This window comes from Prionailurus viverrinus, chromosome B4 (genome assembly GCF_022837055.1).
Source record: "Prionailurus viverrinus isolate Anna chromosome B4, UM_Priviv_1.0, whole genome shotgun sequence".
NCBI lineage: Eukaryota > Metazoa > Chordata > Mammalia > Carnivora > Felidae > Prionailurus > Prionailurus viverrinus.
In genome coordinates this window covers 124290109-124307124 of record NC_062567.1, presented here as the reverse complement: position 1 = coordinate 124307124, position 17016 = coordinate 124290109, and the positions used below count along the sequence as shown (strand labels likewise).

Below are 17016 nucleotides of genomic sequence, written 5' to 3'. Positions count from 1 at the left end.
AAAGTACATGACTGGTTGTCAAGGGCTGGGGCAGGGGAGGAGGACACAGGAAGAGGGAACAGACTGTGTGTAGGGCTTCCTTCAGGGGGGATGAAGGCGTCCCGAAACAGACTGTGGTGATGGTCATACAACTCTGTGAATATGTGCGCTAAAAACCATTGAATTGTATACCTTACACAGGTAAATTGTGTGGTATGTGAATTATATCTCAAAAAAGCTGTTATGGGGCACCTGGGTGGCTCAGTCAGTTGAGCGTCCGACTTCAGCTCAGGTCACGATGTCACAGTTTATGGGTTCGAGCCCCACATCGGTCTCTGTGCTGACAGCTCAGAGCCTGGAGCCTACTTCAGATTCTGTGTGTCTCTCTCTCTGTTCCTCCCCTGCTCGTGCTCTCTCTCTCTTCTTCAAAAATAAATAAAAACATTAAAAAAAAAAAAAGCTGTTACAAAAACCAAGAGATAATAAATTACCCCAAATTAAAAACAATGTATGGGGATGTCTTAAGTACAAAGGGATAAAACCAGGGAACTTGAGGGGAGGTTAGCAGAAGAGTCTCTTGTCTGCGGTATTGGTTACCTGACCATGCATTTGTCAAAACTCACAGGACCATACGTCAAAGATGCAAATAAACTGGCCCATCCCAATCAATATGAAAAACGGTTACCCTCTCGTAGACACTGTGCTAAGCCCTGTACGTGCCTTGAATTATTTAATCCTTAAGACAAACTACTAAGTATTCGTCTCTGCATTTTACTTTCCCCAGTTTACTCTGGGCAAACGGAGGCTCAGAGAGGTTATGTGACTTGCCTGGGATCACAGTTAGGAAGTGTTCTCCGAATTTGAACCGAGTTCTGTCTGACTCCAGATCCCACGTCAGTAACCACTGTGCTCTGCCTCCCTACACACTGATCATCTGAAACATTCCCTGGGCACCTCTCTCAGGCAGTCTTCAATGGTCACCTGTCTGCTCATTACTGCCCCACTGGTGAGTTGCTTGAGGGCTGAGACGGTGCCTTAGGGTGCTCTATCGCTCAGAGCCAGTCACTTCAACAGGCACTCCACAAATGTTTGGGGATCAGGGTGTAATGAAAGAGAGGCAGGGAGAAAGCCATTTGGAAACGCAGACGAGCAGCCTAAGATGAGCTGAATTCCTGGGTCTCCTGACTCTTGGCCTCCAGCCTGGCCAGGATCAAATATCTGAGCTGGAGCTGAAGAGAGGGAGACCACACCACAACTCCGGCACTCTCAATAGCCTGGGGGCAAAACACTTATCCTCCAGGCTGCATTCCTCCAAGATTCAGTGTTTCTGCTCCTGAAATAATTTCCTCATCTCACTAACTCACAGGAGGCAATGAGAACCAGGTGGTTCATACAGGCCACAGACTTCCTCCGTGTCTCTCAAACCCATTCCCTTCTCTCCATTTCAGCTGTCTCCCCAGGCTACCATCATCTCATTTCTGCCTACAGCCTCTGCCAGTCTCCTCCCCGGGCCTGATTTCACCCCAAAAGTCCCACAATCAGAGAAAAGGCTTGAAAACAGGAATCTGATCACATCATTCTCCTGATACCGAGGATAGCGTCGGCCCTTAAGGCTCCTTGATGAAAATGAGAAAAAGGCGCCCTCCTCCAGGCAGGCATAGGCCCTGTCCTGGGGCCCATGCCTTAATGAGTTGAGGCACCCCCTTAGTTGGCACCCTTGTACAGGACACAACCTGGGTAACTGTACAGGGCAATCCTGACCTTCACTATCTGCCCACTGCTCTGAGGACAAACACTAACCTCCTGCCAGGGGCCTCTAAGGTCCTGCTCAACATGACCCTGGTCTATTTCTGCAGGCCTTTCCTCCTCCAGGCTACGCCCCACCCCTCGCTGTGCCCTCCCCCTGCCGCCCCACCCCCCCACCTCCCACTGCACTCCACCCTCTGTCCAGACAGTCGGCACTGTTCTGGATTCCCTAAGTGTTCCATGTGTGCCCTCTCTTTGCGCAAACTGCTCCCTCTAAGACTGTGCAACGCCTGCACCTCTTTCAGCTCTCACCTTAGATGTCCCTCCCTTCACCAGAGCCTCACCTGACCCCACCATGCCAAACACATGCCTCCCTCCTGATACCCTTCTTCGCCCTGTACCATAATAGCCTGTTTACTCAGCTGTCTGTCCCCTGGACCCCAAGTTCTGCAAGGGCAGGAGCCAGCTGCTTCTTTGCCAGTGTATCTGGAGCACATATCTGGCATGAGGGAGATATTTACCGAATGAATGAATGAATCAATCAATCAACTAATGAAGAGGTGAATGAGTAGGACACAGAATTTCAGATGGGGAAAGGGCCCCTGCTCACTCAGCTGGACCATCATTTTACTGAGGAGGAGGCGGATGCCCATGACTTTCCTCAGCTCACACGCAGGCGGTCATTAGAGGCCAAGCCAACCCTCCACCCGCTACAGCAGGCAGAGAAAAAAAAACCCGCAGCAAAAGGGATGCTCTTTTAGGAGAAAGTCTGATGGCAAAATGCGGTGGAACACAGCGGTTAAGCCCAGGGATTTGCATTGCAATCAGAAGGCCCAGGGCTACTTACTAGCTGTGTGGCCGTGGGCGGGTGATTCAAACACGTTGGGTCTCCAATCTGTAAAATGGGAACTGGGGGAACATACTGCGTGATGTGTGGGTAGCGATGAAAGAGACTCAGCATGAAAAGTACTTAGCACAGGGCCTGGCACTTGCTAATCAATTAAAATGAGCTGTGAATCCTGTAACTGAATAATGCTTCGTATCTCCATGATGCACCCTCCTTCCCCTCCCTGCCCCCATTGGGCCCCAGGCCCAGGCTTTCCCCTTTGCCAATCTCTTCAGCACAAATCCTACCTCTGGCTCCCTCCCATCCCTCGCTATTGTGCAAGGCACAACTCAGATCTCACTAAAAGCAAACTGAGGACTTTCAGGGCTTTCAAACAACCCCCCTCAATCTAAAATATCCCCTTCCATGTCTGGGAAAGAAGAGGGAGGCTTTAATAATGCGGATCAGACCATGTTCCATACGAGGTCATTCATTTGCAAGGGAAGACCAGAACGTCTGGCAGATAGCACCTTTTTAAAAATATTCCCAACCTGTTCCCCCAGTATCTTGATGCTTGCAGCTTTGGGTAGGTTTTATTTTGGAACCAAAGGCTCCAATTGTGTTTCTCCTTTTAGATCTCTGGGTGGCACATCGCAAATTTACCTCTAGATCTCCAGGGAAGCAGAATAATGAATTATTAGCATTTTATCTGAGGGACGCACATCCCATAAAGTCGGGGAACAATGTGATTTTTCCCCCAAATTAATTTCATTTTATTCTAAAATGGCCTATAGAAAAGGAGTAGAAGAAATAGATTGTCTGTTTCCTGATCAACAAAGACCACCCTTTGCTTTGAGAGGAAAGAAAACAGTTCATTTTCCTGGATTACTGGATGGAAAGCAAACAGGAACTCTACCTCACCTAATGCACATGCATTTTGTGCTCTCATGGCTTTAATCCCACGGTCACTGGGGATGGTCAACAAGCATACCAGCAAGAGTGAGTCTGGATGTTTTTCTTAAGAGCCTGAAGGGCACTGTCTGTGTTTCCACAGCACTCTGTCTATACCTCTGACATGGTACCTCTCACATTGCCCTGCACTGCAATTCTGTTCTTCATGCTTGTCCCACCACTAGGATATGCTTCTCAAAGTCAGGCATCTCCCCCTGCATCTTTATCCCCAGGTAGGATTGCCAACTACAATACCAAATGCACCGTTAAACCTGAATGTTAGATACGCATGCAATATTCAGGACATAACTTACAGTAAAAAATATTCCTGGGGCACCTGGGTGGCTCAGTCGGTTAAGTGTCTGACTCTTGATTTCCACTCAGGTGATGACCTCACAGTTCAGGAGACAGAGCCTTGCCTTGGGCTCTGTGCTGACAGCACAGAGCCTGCTTGGGATTCTCTCTCTCCCTCTCTCTCTGCCCCTCCCACATACCTGCCCACTCTCTCTCTCTCTCTCTCTCTCTCTCTCTCTCTCTCTCTCTCTCAAATAAACTTTAAATAATCCTTATTTATCTGACATTCAAAATTTCTTTGGCACCATTTTTTTAAAAATTAAATTTAATTTAAATTTTAGTTATCATACTGTGCAATGTTGGTTTCAGGAGAATTGAGTGATTCATCACATACATACAACACCCAGGGCCCATTACAACAAAATGCCCTCCTTAGTACCCATCACCCATCTAGCCCATCTCCCATCCACCCCCCTCTGTCAACCCTCAGTTTGTTCTCTATCATTAGAGTCTCTTATGGTCTGTTTCCCTCTCTTCTCTTCCCCCCATATCTTCCCCTATGTTCAACTGTTTTGTTTCTTAAATTCCATATATGAGTAAAATCATATGACATTTGCCTTTCTCTGACTTATTTTGCTTAGCATAATACACTCTAGTTCCATCCACGTTGTGGCAAATGGCAAGATTTCATTCTTTTTGATGGCTGGGTAATATTCCATTATATATACATACACACACGTTTTATAAATATATATATATATATATATATACACACACACACACATACATACATACACATGCATCTTCTCTATCCATTCATCAGTTGATGGACAGTTTAGGCTCCCTCCATAGTTTGGCTATTGTTGACAATGCTGCTATAAACATTGGGGTGCATGTACCCTTTCTAATCTGTATTTTTGTATCCTTTGGGTAAATACTTAATAGTGCAATTGCTGGGTCGTAGGATATCTATAATTTTAGTTTTTCGAGGAACCTCCATACTGTTCTCCACAGTGGCTGCACCAGTTTGCATTCCCACCAGCAATGCAAGAAGGTTCCCCTTTCCCCACATCCTCTCATTGGCACCCTTTTTATTTGCCAACTATGGCAATCTTAACCCCAGGGTTTCTTCTCAATTCATCCTCACGACTCTGAAAAATCATACCCATGCTTCCATTTTATAGTTGAAGAAACAAAGGCTCAGAGAAGCTAAATAACCTGCTGAGATTACACAGCTAGCGGTGGTAGCTCTGACTGTGAAATTCTACCTTTCCATCTACGTGCTCCATCCATGTTGGGGAATGAATGAAAGAAGGCATGCATGCATGCAAGACGGTGAGCGGCCAGGGAACCCGCTATGCACCTTACTCTGAGTCATCACTCCCTCCCTGGAATCCCAGCCACACTTCCTTATTAGCGAGATTGCTGCCCCACATTCTTCTTCTTGGGAAAGGGCCAGCTTCCTGGGAACAACACTGATGCGGTAGATGAGACCAGGTTCTCCCTAAGTGAAAACAAATCTCCTGGTGCCAGGAACAGCGGGGGGCCGGGGGTAGGGGACTGGACAGAGCAGGCTGCTCACTATCCTGAGAAACCATGGCGCTGGAGCTCAAGGCCCAGACACTGACCACCCGCACCTGCAGCCGCCCTCCTCTGAGCTCAGAGCAGACAGAGAGCACAGGGCGGGGGTCCTACCTCCACTCCAGCCCCGTGACCTCACAAAGCTCACAGGGCAGCAAGGCAGGCTCACAGAGAGAGCCACACTGCAAGGTAGAGGGCAAATACCAAAGCGGTTCACACCCTGGCTGCTCCCTCCGCCTGGTACTCTCGGCCCAAACCCCTCACTTCTGCTTGAGGGTCCCCACCCCCAGAGGCCTCCCAGCTGCCCCCTCTAAAAGAGCACCCCCTGCAGTCTCTACCTGGAATCACCATCCATTTGTTTACTGCAGGCCTCCATCACAGACCTGAAGTTCATGAACAGTCCCTCTTGTTTAGCGCTTTTGTTTCCTTCACTACTACAGCCATAGCGCCTAAAACACTCTCTGGCATACATTAGGTGCTCAGAACATACCTGCTGAGTGAAAGACTGAATGGAGGTCCCTGTTTAAAGAAAAATAATAAATATATATGGGCATGGATACACACACACATGTACACACACAACATAAAAACCCAACTAAAATTAAATACAAGTAATGAAGTGCAGGGGTGGGGGGGTATTTCTAGGTAAGCCCTTCAAGGACCCCACCACACGTCTTCACACATATACTATTATTCCTTCTCTCTGAAATGCACAAACCATTCATCTTTCACAGCCCAACTCAGTTGCCTCTTTCCCGCAGAGGATGTCTCTGACCATTTCCCCCTGCTTCCCACCCCGCTAGAGAGCCCATTACCCCACCCTCTCTTTTGACTCGCTGGTGCTGTTACGGTTGGGGTTATGTTCCCGCGTTATAATTTGTTAAATCGCACATTTTGCTGTCCTTGTGGCAGACTGCATTTTACCAAAATGGCTGCAGTCACCTGTGCCGTGGCACGTGCTCCTCTGCAACGTGACCTTGCCACTCCCCGACATGGATGTGGGGCTCCTCCCCATCCCTCGGAAGCGGGCTGTGTGCTGTGCCTTTTGGCCAACTGTGAAAGTGACTCCGCACCAGTTTGGGATGTAGCCGTTAACTGAACCGGAAGCTTCCACCTTCCACCTCTTGGAAGCCAGCCACCATGGCAGAAGGGCGATTACCCTAAGACCTCCATGCTGCGTTTAGTCCAAGCCATGTGGAGAGGCCCCAGAAGACAAGATGCTGTGTGGAGACGGGTGGAAAAGCGTCAAGGCACCAAACCGTGTGTGTAAGGAAGCCATCTTGGAGTGACTCCTCTAGCCCACCTCTTGGCAACCCCAGGGATGTGCAAGCCAGACGTGTGCATCGGCGATGAACTGCCCGACCGAGCCCTTTCCAGATCCCTACGCACAAAGCTGACAGCAAAATCAATGGGTTGCTTTAAGCCACTAAGTGTTGGGGTAGTTTGGCTTGAGCACTAGTGAATTGAAACACCCTTGAAGACAGGAACTCTATTTTATTTAGTTTTACATCCCCTAATCTAGAACAGCGCGAGGCTCACAGCTCAATAAAATTCTGCAGGGTTGAACTGGCTCAGATTGAATTTAATTTCCCCCAATTTAGAAGGACTACTTTAGTAAATAAAGCCAAAATGTCCTGAGTCATCAGCTGAAGGTACTACCTGGCCCATGTGAAAAGCGGAAGGGTAGAGTTTACATGGAAATTTATAGAATATTACATGCTACTCTAAACAAAAGACTTTTACAGGGATGAAATAAAACTACGATTATCCCCAGTAAGTTTTAGGAATATTGCCGGTTATGACAGTCACTGTAAAAACATCACATAAAAATACTCCAGTTTTGTGTCTGGTGCCAGGGAGCCCTGATGTATTTTTCTTCATTCCCTGCAGGACCAGAATGGGGGTGTGATCCTGTGGCCTTGGCTGTTTACTCTCAGGCACCCGGGGAAAGAGTCTGGGAAGCCAGCATCTTCGTCTTTAGTAAAAATTGCATTTACTTTGTATTGTCTGAAATTTAGGAGCAGTCTCAGTTTGAAGGACTTTCTGTTCTGTGATATTTCCTGTAACTGAGATCTGGCTATAGGATACCTTCACAGGACCGTCACAAAGGCCATTCTCGGGTCTGGGATACCCCTTCATGTACCTCCTAGCTTTCCTCAGTGGGAGTGCTTCTCCAAAATCCTCTGTCTTGCTCCCACCTAACTCTAGACCTTCCATCTCTCCCAAAATCATAAACTCAGACCCAAAAGGGATCTCAGAGTTACCGATGTCATGCCCCGGTCAAATCCCTGCTCCAGAGCAAAGGCCTTTGTCTTCCACTGTGCAGGGCCAGTTGAGTGGGAATAGGTACAAACCACTTCAAAAGCCCCAGGTGTGAGTCATGATTCCACTATTTATAGACAATGAGACCTTAGACAAGTCACATGACCTCACTGGGTCTAATCAGGCCAAGGACACTCATGGGACTCCCATGAGGACTGCATGAGATATGTGTGTGCTGTGAATGAAAGAACTAAATGAATGGGTGAACAAAGGAATGAATGAACATTGCTGATGAGGACTGAGACCAGTATTAACCATCCATCAGCTTCGGCCTGAAATAATGGCTTTCTTGCTGCAGCCCCAGGAGCCCCATAAAAACTCCCCTCTCTGACATTCTAGATCCCACCTTCATTCTCTGGAGTTTCTGCATGTTGCAACTGCATGGTTTCCCGCTTTCTGGGACCACCCTGCTTCTGGAAGAAGCCTCATTCCGGCATGGGCAAACCTTCACCTTAGTGACTGGGTCAGGGATGGGTTCCACCAACATCTGGTCAGAATCAAAGCGCATAGGACGTGTTTATGAGGAAAGGAAAGTGCTTTCTCGTGTCCTGATTTAACAGGAGGAAGTCAAGTCTGGGGTAGCGACAGCCAACTGGCTGGCACATGAGAAGCTGAGCTGAAGATAAACCCACGCAGGGAGGAAGCTACAGCTGAAAAGGGCAAGGGGCAGCTGAGGTCTGAGGTCATGATGGGAGTCCTCAATCAAGCAGCTCGTGCAGCCAATCCTGTTCCTGGACTCCTCATTTACACTGGCCAATACTTCCCTTCTCTTTATGTTTACATGAAGTCTGGGTTGGATGTTTTATCACTTGAAACTAATACCAAGCCCTTTCTCTCCACAGAAAAAATCGTTTCTCACAGAAGTCTACCTTCATGGAGAGTTCTAAAATCAGAGAAACAGGGCTCGCTTAGGCAGCACACATACTAAAATTAGAAGGATACAGAGAAGATTAGCGTGGCCTCTGTGCAGGGGTGACACACAATTCGTGAAGCTTCCATACTTTAAGCAAAATAACATAAAATCAGAGAATGGAGCATCTTCTTGGTCTTGGGCCTTAAAGATGTATTTTTCAGGCCCACTGAAGTGTCCACTTATTTATAAAGGGTCCCTCTGTTCCCCTTCACACTTGACTTTGCCCATCTTTTCAACCCTGAGACAGTCCATGGTGATTCAAGATACTTCACACTCATCCCCAAACACTAAATATCCTGCAAACAGAGGCAAGTAAAAAGGGACTCCCCTTCCAGACAGACAGAACCTCCTGAGGGCCAGTAAAAGCAAGAGAGGTATCCGGCTGAAGCTTCTAGTGAGCCAGGATAAATGACCAGGCTGGAAGACCACTGTCTTCCATTGGAAATAAACAAGGTCTGACCATAAAATCATGAGTGCTTTCTAGAGCAACTGCAACTTCTTTTAGAGACCTTTTATGTACTAGAGTGACTTTAAATTTTTTTTTCAACGTTTTTTATTTATTTTTGGGACAGAGAGAGACAGAGCATGAACGGGGGAGGGGCAGAGAGAGGGGGAGACACAGAATCGGAAACAGGCTCCAGGCTCCGAGCCATCAGCCCAGAGCCTGACGCGGGGCTCGAACTCCCGGACCGCGAGATCGTGACCTGGCTGAAGTCGGACGCTTAACCGACTGCGCCACCCAGGCGCCCCATGTACTAGAGTGACTTTAAAAGCAAATCAGTCATTTTTGAAAATCAGAATTTACTTTTATAAATATAATCAGGTTGTTCAATTAAAACATACAGAAATACTAAATCTGTATTGAAGCTCAAAAGTGTGTGGAATCAAGATTATGTTCATTATCAAGTACAGGGACAATGACTTTAACACAGAAGGCATGGCCTGTCTCCATGTTCGCTTTAGCAAATCTTTAAAGTGACCCAGAACACCAGGACCATTCCTCAGTGCTAAAGGATGAGCTGGCCACAAGAGTGTCAGCCATCACCCCTTTATGAGGCCAATTACATCCAGTGGTTTTGGGGGCTCAGGGTGAATCATTCAAGAAATACTTGTCTGAGGATGAGATCTCAGAGAAACCCAACCTCTGAAGTCCTGGGATTCACTGGCAAAAAGTTGCAAGCATGAACTGGAAATATCTGTTGCCTTTTTTGACAGGCACTTCTTCAGCCTGAAAAACAACAGGTGCCATTCACCAGCTACAACGGGCACTGCGGGCTGCCAACCCAATCGATATCCCTTCCTGTCCTCTTCCATAGTAAGAGCACTCTGATTGGGGAGTCATGGTGGGAAAAGTATGTCCAGCTAAAGAACTGAATTTCTCAGCCTCCCTTGGAGAAATGGTGGCTGCAGAGGGGCCAAGCATTGGTTAAAGAGATATAAGCAGAATTAATAGATGGGGCCAACAGTGAGGCTCCTTAAAAGAAGGGCTTTTCTCCACCCTTCCTCATTCTTTATCATGCTTAAAATGCAGAAAGGATGACTGGAGCTGTAGCAGCCATCTTGGGGCCATGAGGTATCTTGAGAATGCAAACCATGTGCTAAAGATGATAGGGCAGAAAGACAAAGGAACCTGAGATGCTATAGAATCACCTACCTGACCTTGAACTGCCAACCTGCCTTGGGCTCTTATAAGAGAGGAAAAACAACTCCTTGCCTTGTTTAAAGCCAGTTAGTTTGGTCTCTGATACTAGCTACCAAACACAATCTGACGTCAGATTGGCCAATTAAAATCAAGCTTATTGGTCAAGAAAGCCACCTTCAATTCTGGCCACCTTTAGCAATTGGAATGCTCTAACTGGATACTACATAGGTTTGTGCTCTAATTCTGGAAGCTTTGATCAAGTAATATCTTCACTGAGCACAGGGCAGGGAAAGGGGCAAAAGAATTGAAAGGTCCAGACTCTGCCCTCGAAGAGCTTATGGGTAATGGGAGATGCAGGTCAAAGCCACAGCAAAAGATTTCCAACAAAAGGACCCACGTGATCCACATATGAAGCATTTCAGACAGCAAAGGCAAGGGCTGTGGGATTTCAAAGAAGGGAAAATCTGCTTGTTCTGGGACAGCCCCAGGAAGGATGTAGGGCTTGACTTGCAGCCATGCAGCTGAGAGGAGGGGAAGAAAGGAGCCATTCCAGGTGGACAGATTGCTCGAGCAGAAGCTTGGAATTAGGAATGAAAGTGTTTGGGGGAAGATGGGAGTAGCCTGGGAAGCTACAGAGGTTCCACTGAGGCAGGTATTAGGATGTACCAGGATGAGAAGCTTGCACTTGACTCTGTAGTCAATAGGGAAATAGTACTCAGAGCGCAGCGGGGGTGCCAGGAGGGATGGACTGAACAGGAAGAGCAAGACTAAGGTGAGGCTCTAGTAAGGAGGCTGACTGTGGTCTGTATGGTCCTGAGACACTCTGGTCAGAGATGGGGGTCAGTGGCTCTGGCCCATGTGGCAGGTAGAATGATGGTGGCAATGGTACGACCACAATCCTTGTAGCTGAGAGTCACTCTGAATGGTGAGAGAGACAGAGCAACTGACCACGTGTCATCCCTCCTCCCCTCTCCTGCAAGCAGGCTTCTCAGATGGAAGCTTCAGCACTTAGACTCCTCCCATCCCCCAAAGGAAAACAGAACATGAATCTGGCATCCATAGGCAAAGAAGGATGATAGCTTCAGCCGATGGATAGTTCGGGATTCCAGACACAGGATCATGATGACTGGGAATGGAAGGGAACTCACCTGTCATCAAGAAACCCCAGAATTCTAGAATAGCGTGGGCTCCTGGAAGGTTCCTCGGGGATAATCGCACCCATTGGTGTTCAAACTGGGTTCCATACTGGAGTAGGGTCCACTCTTCACAAAGGGGATAGTGATCAAACAAAAACAGATCTGCTTTTTTGTGTTTCCTATATTTAGGTTCCCAGAAAGGCTGCATTCCAAACCTGAGGGTTGCTACCAAGTCTGAAATCCACCAACAACCCAACTCCCTTCCTCATCTTACAGATGAGGGTAATGCTGTTCCCATTCACTGAGGGATCCTCAGCTCCCAGCACAAGACCGGCCACGAGGTAAGTGCTTTAGAAACACCTTCCAAACAGAGCTATGAATGAAAGTGGTTACAGGTGGCTTTCAGTGGCAGGGCCCCAGTGACTCAATCCCCATCACGCCTTTGGCTCAGCGTGGCCCAGTTATGCAGGGGCCGAGCTCGGGCGTGTGCTAACAGCATCCTCGGCTCCTCTGCTCACAGAGTTCCCAGCTACCGGTAGCTTGGGAGTCTGCCTCCCTGCCCCCCATTTGGCCGGCTGTCTCCAGCCTCCACTGCAGCTCATATCATCCTGCACCTGAGGAATCGTACGAGCTTCCCAGGAGCATCAAATGCATCACATTCATGGTTGTCTTTCCAGCCCCCAGCACTGCCCTTCTCCTCCTCACCAAATTCCTGATTAAAAAAAAAAGAAAGAAAGAAAACAACCCTGGGCAAGTCTTTGAAGACACACTTGGGAACGTGCAGACCGTTATAGTGACTGAGCTAGGGAAGGGCTCCATCCTGGGAAGTCTCTGGTGAGCCTCCCAGGAGTGTTTTTTCTGTCTGGTGCTCATTGTTCTTCTAAAATGGGAAGGTTGGCCGCTTAATCAGCCCCCCCAAGGGCTGTGTCAGTGCCTGCGGAGCTGTAGGAAAAGGGACCGGTGAATTGTACAAGGGAGGAAACACACCGCAGGGCCACACCTCTAAGCCCAAACACCCATGGACCAAATTGCCTGTCCTGTCCAGATTTGTAGACGACGCAAGGCACCATCAGCAGCGAGCAGGGAGAAGCCGGAGAGGGATCACTCTTTGGTTTTGTGCTAGATTCTAACGATCTCAACAACTGCATCATAGTATGAATGTGAGTGTGTATGTGAGACTGGGTGTGAGTGAGTGTGCAAACGTGTGAGATGCGCAGTGCAATTCTCAGAGTGGCCTGAGGCTGATCTCAACTCGGTTTCTTAATGTCACCAGCACGGGATCATTTTTTCCCACTAGGCAACTCAGTTCCTGGGCCTCTTCTTGAGCCTACAAAAATACCCAAAGCCTTAAAAGTGAAAATTGTCAGCTCCAAAACATGAAAAGAAAACCGCAAAGCCATAATGAATAGCTGTGTAATTAAGCGGCTAAAACCTGTAACATGAAGTCAACATCATGAACTGCTGACGTCAACATTCGTTACAATTTCATTACATTCGGGGGGGGGGGGGGTTGGACGGGAAGGGCTGGTTAGATTTTTCTCATTTTGCAAGAATTCCTGAGGATACATGATGACAGCAGAGAAGTCAGAGCCCACCGAAAAATGAGATGTACGTGTGGCAAAACAATTCCAAAAGCAAAATCATTACAATTTGTTTTTCCAGCCATAATATAAATTTGATGGGGTATGTCTGGGCGTGATGTGGGACGGTGCCTCCAAAGGCAGGGAGGCTGGAATAAGGAAGATGTTAAAACTACCTACGTGACAGTCTGCCAATTTTAGCTATCAAAACTCAACTCAGATCAGAAGCCTTGGCAAATGCCCGATTTCTGACAAGTCTGCTGGACTGATGTAGGCCCGCATACACACACACATGCACACACACATGTGCACACACACACACACACACACACACACACACACACACAATGGCTGCCTGTTTTCCTGGTACTGCTGAAGTTAATAAACACTTGCCCTCACTTCTTCCAAATGGAAACAAACTGAAGCTTTCCTTGATATATGATGTACTATCAATAACCTCCTACTTCTCCTTTCACAGAAAACTCATTTTCCTTTAAGGAAAACATGATGAATGATTAAGATCCATAACAGAGACCCTGTGCACAGAATACGTAAGGATTTCTAGTTGTGGCAAGCCTTTGCAATGGAAAACTTTTGGCAAACTGAAAACAAAGGCAAGAAACCTGTCCGGGAGCGTGTCTCCCACTGGGCACGCCCCCTCTTTTCAAGTGCCCAGTGCAACACGGAGCAACTTCTTGTATACAAGAACAGGATGGATTATACAGCTGAGCTAAGGCACACCAGCCTTCGTGAGCCTCTGAACTTGTGCTTTGTTTCAGAAAGAGTTTGCTCAGGCTGGGCCATAGATTCCTCTAGAAAGTCCACAAGTGGAGAGGCTCTCATAGCCCATTCTTTCTGGGCCCGTGGGAAGCTGCCTAAGGGGCTGTGTCCTACAGAGTACAGCAGGAACCCTCCTCCTTTCTGCGTGGACATCCCATGGACTTTGTGACCTTTAAGCAGCAGCAACTGAAGCCCATGAGAAGCCTCCTGCAATGGCTGAAGATGTAAAGGTAGGGGCCAAGGTCAGATTCAAGGCTCCATTGAACCTTGACCTGACAGGCTGCAGGGGAGGGGCACAGTAACCCCATACCTCCAAAGGTTAGGAGGGCCAAAAGCTGGGGTAACCTCCACATCCTGGTTAGTCTTCAGATGGGACCCCTGTGTACTCTTCCTCCCTGCCTTGGGATATTCAATCCAGTTTCTCAAAACTCTTGAGCACCCACAGGGGCGCCTGGGTGGCTCAGTCGGTTAAGCGTCAGACTTCGGCTCAGGTCATGATCTCACGGTCCGTGAATTTGAGCCCCGCGTCGGGCTCTGTGCTGACAGCTCAGAGCCTGGAGCCTGCTTCAGATTCTGTGTCTCCCCCTCTCTCTGACCCTCCCCCGTTCATGCTCTGTCTCTGTCTCAAAAATAAATAAACATTAAAAAAAAAAACAAAAAACTCTTGAGCACCCACAATGCACAAAGGGCCGACTTGGGACACACAGAAAGAGCACCGGACTAGGATTCAAACAGCTGCCCCATGCTGCCACTTACTTAGCGACCTTGAGCAAGACAGGTCACCTCTGGCACCCTCAGAATGAGGCCACTAATGCCTACCACCCATGCTAATACGCAGGGCTGTTAGGAATACTGATAGAAATAATTGATGGAATTTTGTAAACTGTGGAGGCCTAAAGAATGAATAGTAACAAGCACTGTGGGGTTCACAATTACAGTTAGTGCAACCTGAAAAACAGCAAACGTTTCCTCTTCTCTTCCAGGGGCCCCTTGCTTCAAGGCTACTCAATTGGCAGATGAGTTTGCTCCCTGAGGAAGGGGGAAGACGACACAGACCTGAGTTAGTCAATAGGAGCATGAGGTTAAACTGGCTCAGCTTAAGCATTTGAATCAATAAGTGTCACACTGTTCCAGGGAAAAAAGTGGTCCTGGTCTTTGTAATCCCAAAACTGGACTATATACCGGTAGCGACGTGTGCTTTTCCTCCTATAACAGTGCCTAGTGTTTAGTAGACGCTGAACTACTTCTCAAATGAAGGACAAAGAGAGATGGAGAGAGACCAACAAAACCACAAACACTGAGTCATGGTGGGGGGTACTGGGGGTGGGAATAGATACACGGTTGCTTTCTCTTTACCATTCCACATTGCCAATCTGATTAAATTGATTATTCGTCTAATCGCTGATTCTTTTTTTTTTTTCCGCTGTGGAACTGACCAGCTGTCTTATCATGGTCTAGACACAGTCTTAGTGTTATTAGAACATTTAAGGAGTTCTCACGGGTCACACTGCACCCTTGTTGCCGACGGCCAGCATGGGTCACAGGACAGCCTGCCAATGGCCCACCAGGTGGCCAGGGCGGGACTCCCAGCTCCTGCACCCTGACAGCACAGCCCTCAGTAGGTCTCTTCAGCCTCTCTGACTCAGTTCCCGAGGCTGTGCGGGGCACACTAAAGATACCGACCTCATCAGTGGGGCTGGAGGGACTGAGCTGAGAGAATGTCTGGAGAGTGCTCTACACTGATTCCGACTCAAGGCGGACCTCAATCAACAGGACAAAGGGTTGAATCACAGTTGAGGAAAGGAAACAAAGCCTTGTTTCTTTTTCCCTGGAGCAGTATGGCAGCATGGATGCCAAGCTGGGATTCAGGGAGCTAAGGCCCAGGTCCAGCCGTGAAGTGAGGACCTTCCACTTTCTCTGACCCGCTCATCTGCCAACGGTGGTGCGGCCCCACGCACATCTCTTAATCCCCCTGGCTCTCAGATGTCTGGTTTGCAAACTCCATCAGACACCCATCTGAAGGCAGCAGGGCTATACCAGGAGCCTTGTGTGGCTTCTTCCAGTTCGAAGATCCAAAAGTCTATATGCAGATACAGCTTTCAGCTTTGAATGAGAGCAAGGTGCCGTCTCACAGGAGGAAAGTGGGTATAAAGGAATAATGAGGAACCATTCTTTTTCTCTTCTTCAAAGAGAGAGGCAAGCTTTGAAAAGGAGAGTTTTTCAGGGCTGGGAATTTAGAAATACAGGGGAAGACTCCCAGCCCGTTGGCCAGTGGTTAGCTCCAGGCTCTTGGTTTGCCTGTTAGTGAAGTTTCATTGATCCATGGCTCATTTCACAGACTACAAAATATTCACTCAGTGCCCACTGTGTGTGGACACCGTTCTAAGTCTCGGGGTGATGGTGGGGAGTGAAATATACAAATACCCTGCTCGCATGGAGCTTGTGTTCCATGGCCTCATTCATTCATTGAACAAATCTGTGTAAGTGCCAACTGTGTGCCCACTAGAGACCCAGAGATGAACAAGGAATCGCCTGGCCTATAAAGATGGACAGGGAAGTGGACTGTTCACAGTATAACCTGATGGGTGGTACAGTAGAGGTTTCAGGGGACTAGGGACTGAGAATTTCAGAAATAATAGCTGTCATGTATCAAGCACTCACTGCCCCACACTAAGTGCTCATAAGTATCATGGCATTTCGTCCCAGCCCCAAAACATTCCTATGTGCTGGGGGCGGGGGAAACTAAGGCCGGGAGAGAAGAACTCACCCAAGGCCACCAGCCAATAAGGGATGATGCCACGTTGTGAACCCAGGCTGTCTGATCTCAGACGTTTGGCTACATAGCAAGATACACCATAGAGACTCCTCCCCAGAAAATCAGCCAGATTAGACATTTTAATGAGCAAACAACTTAAGCCATAACATCCCAAAGCCCCCATCTTCTACACTGGGGTTTAGGAATTCAGGACTGATCCTTTGGTTGATGTAAAACTGATTTACTCCCGGAACTTATTAGGAAAAAAATATACATATTTAATACAGAGGCAAGCCAGCTTTAAACCTCAGACCTCTGAGAGCCATAGGTGAATATAGCAGCACTGACAAATGAAAGCAAGCACTTTGACCTGGAAGGTCGGGACGTGTCTGGCTAGACAGGGTTATTTTTGGTTCAGAGATGACTTTGATGAGTTCCACCTTTGCTCCCTTGTATCAAAAATGGCACCCAGGAGGTGAGGATGCAACAGTGAAGGGGGGATAAAAAGAAG

The 17016-nt window shown here is 47.9% G+C and overlaps 1 protein-coding gene and 1 non-coding gene across 5 annotated transcripts in view; one reads left to right on the top strand and one right to left on the bottom strand.

The window, feature by feature from the left end:
• ABTB3 (ankyrin repeat and BTB domain containing 3) overlaps positions 1 to 17016 on the bottom strand; it is a 316171-nt gene that overhangs the window by 282245 nt on the left and 16910 nt on the right. The gene's annotated exons all lie outside the window — the stretch shown is intronic.
• Positions 8600 to 8705, top strand: LOC125171403 (U6 spliceosomal RNA). Its single transcript, XR_007154319.1, has one exon. It is a non-coding gene; the product is annotated as a U6 spliceosomal RNA (small nuclear RNA).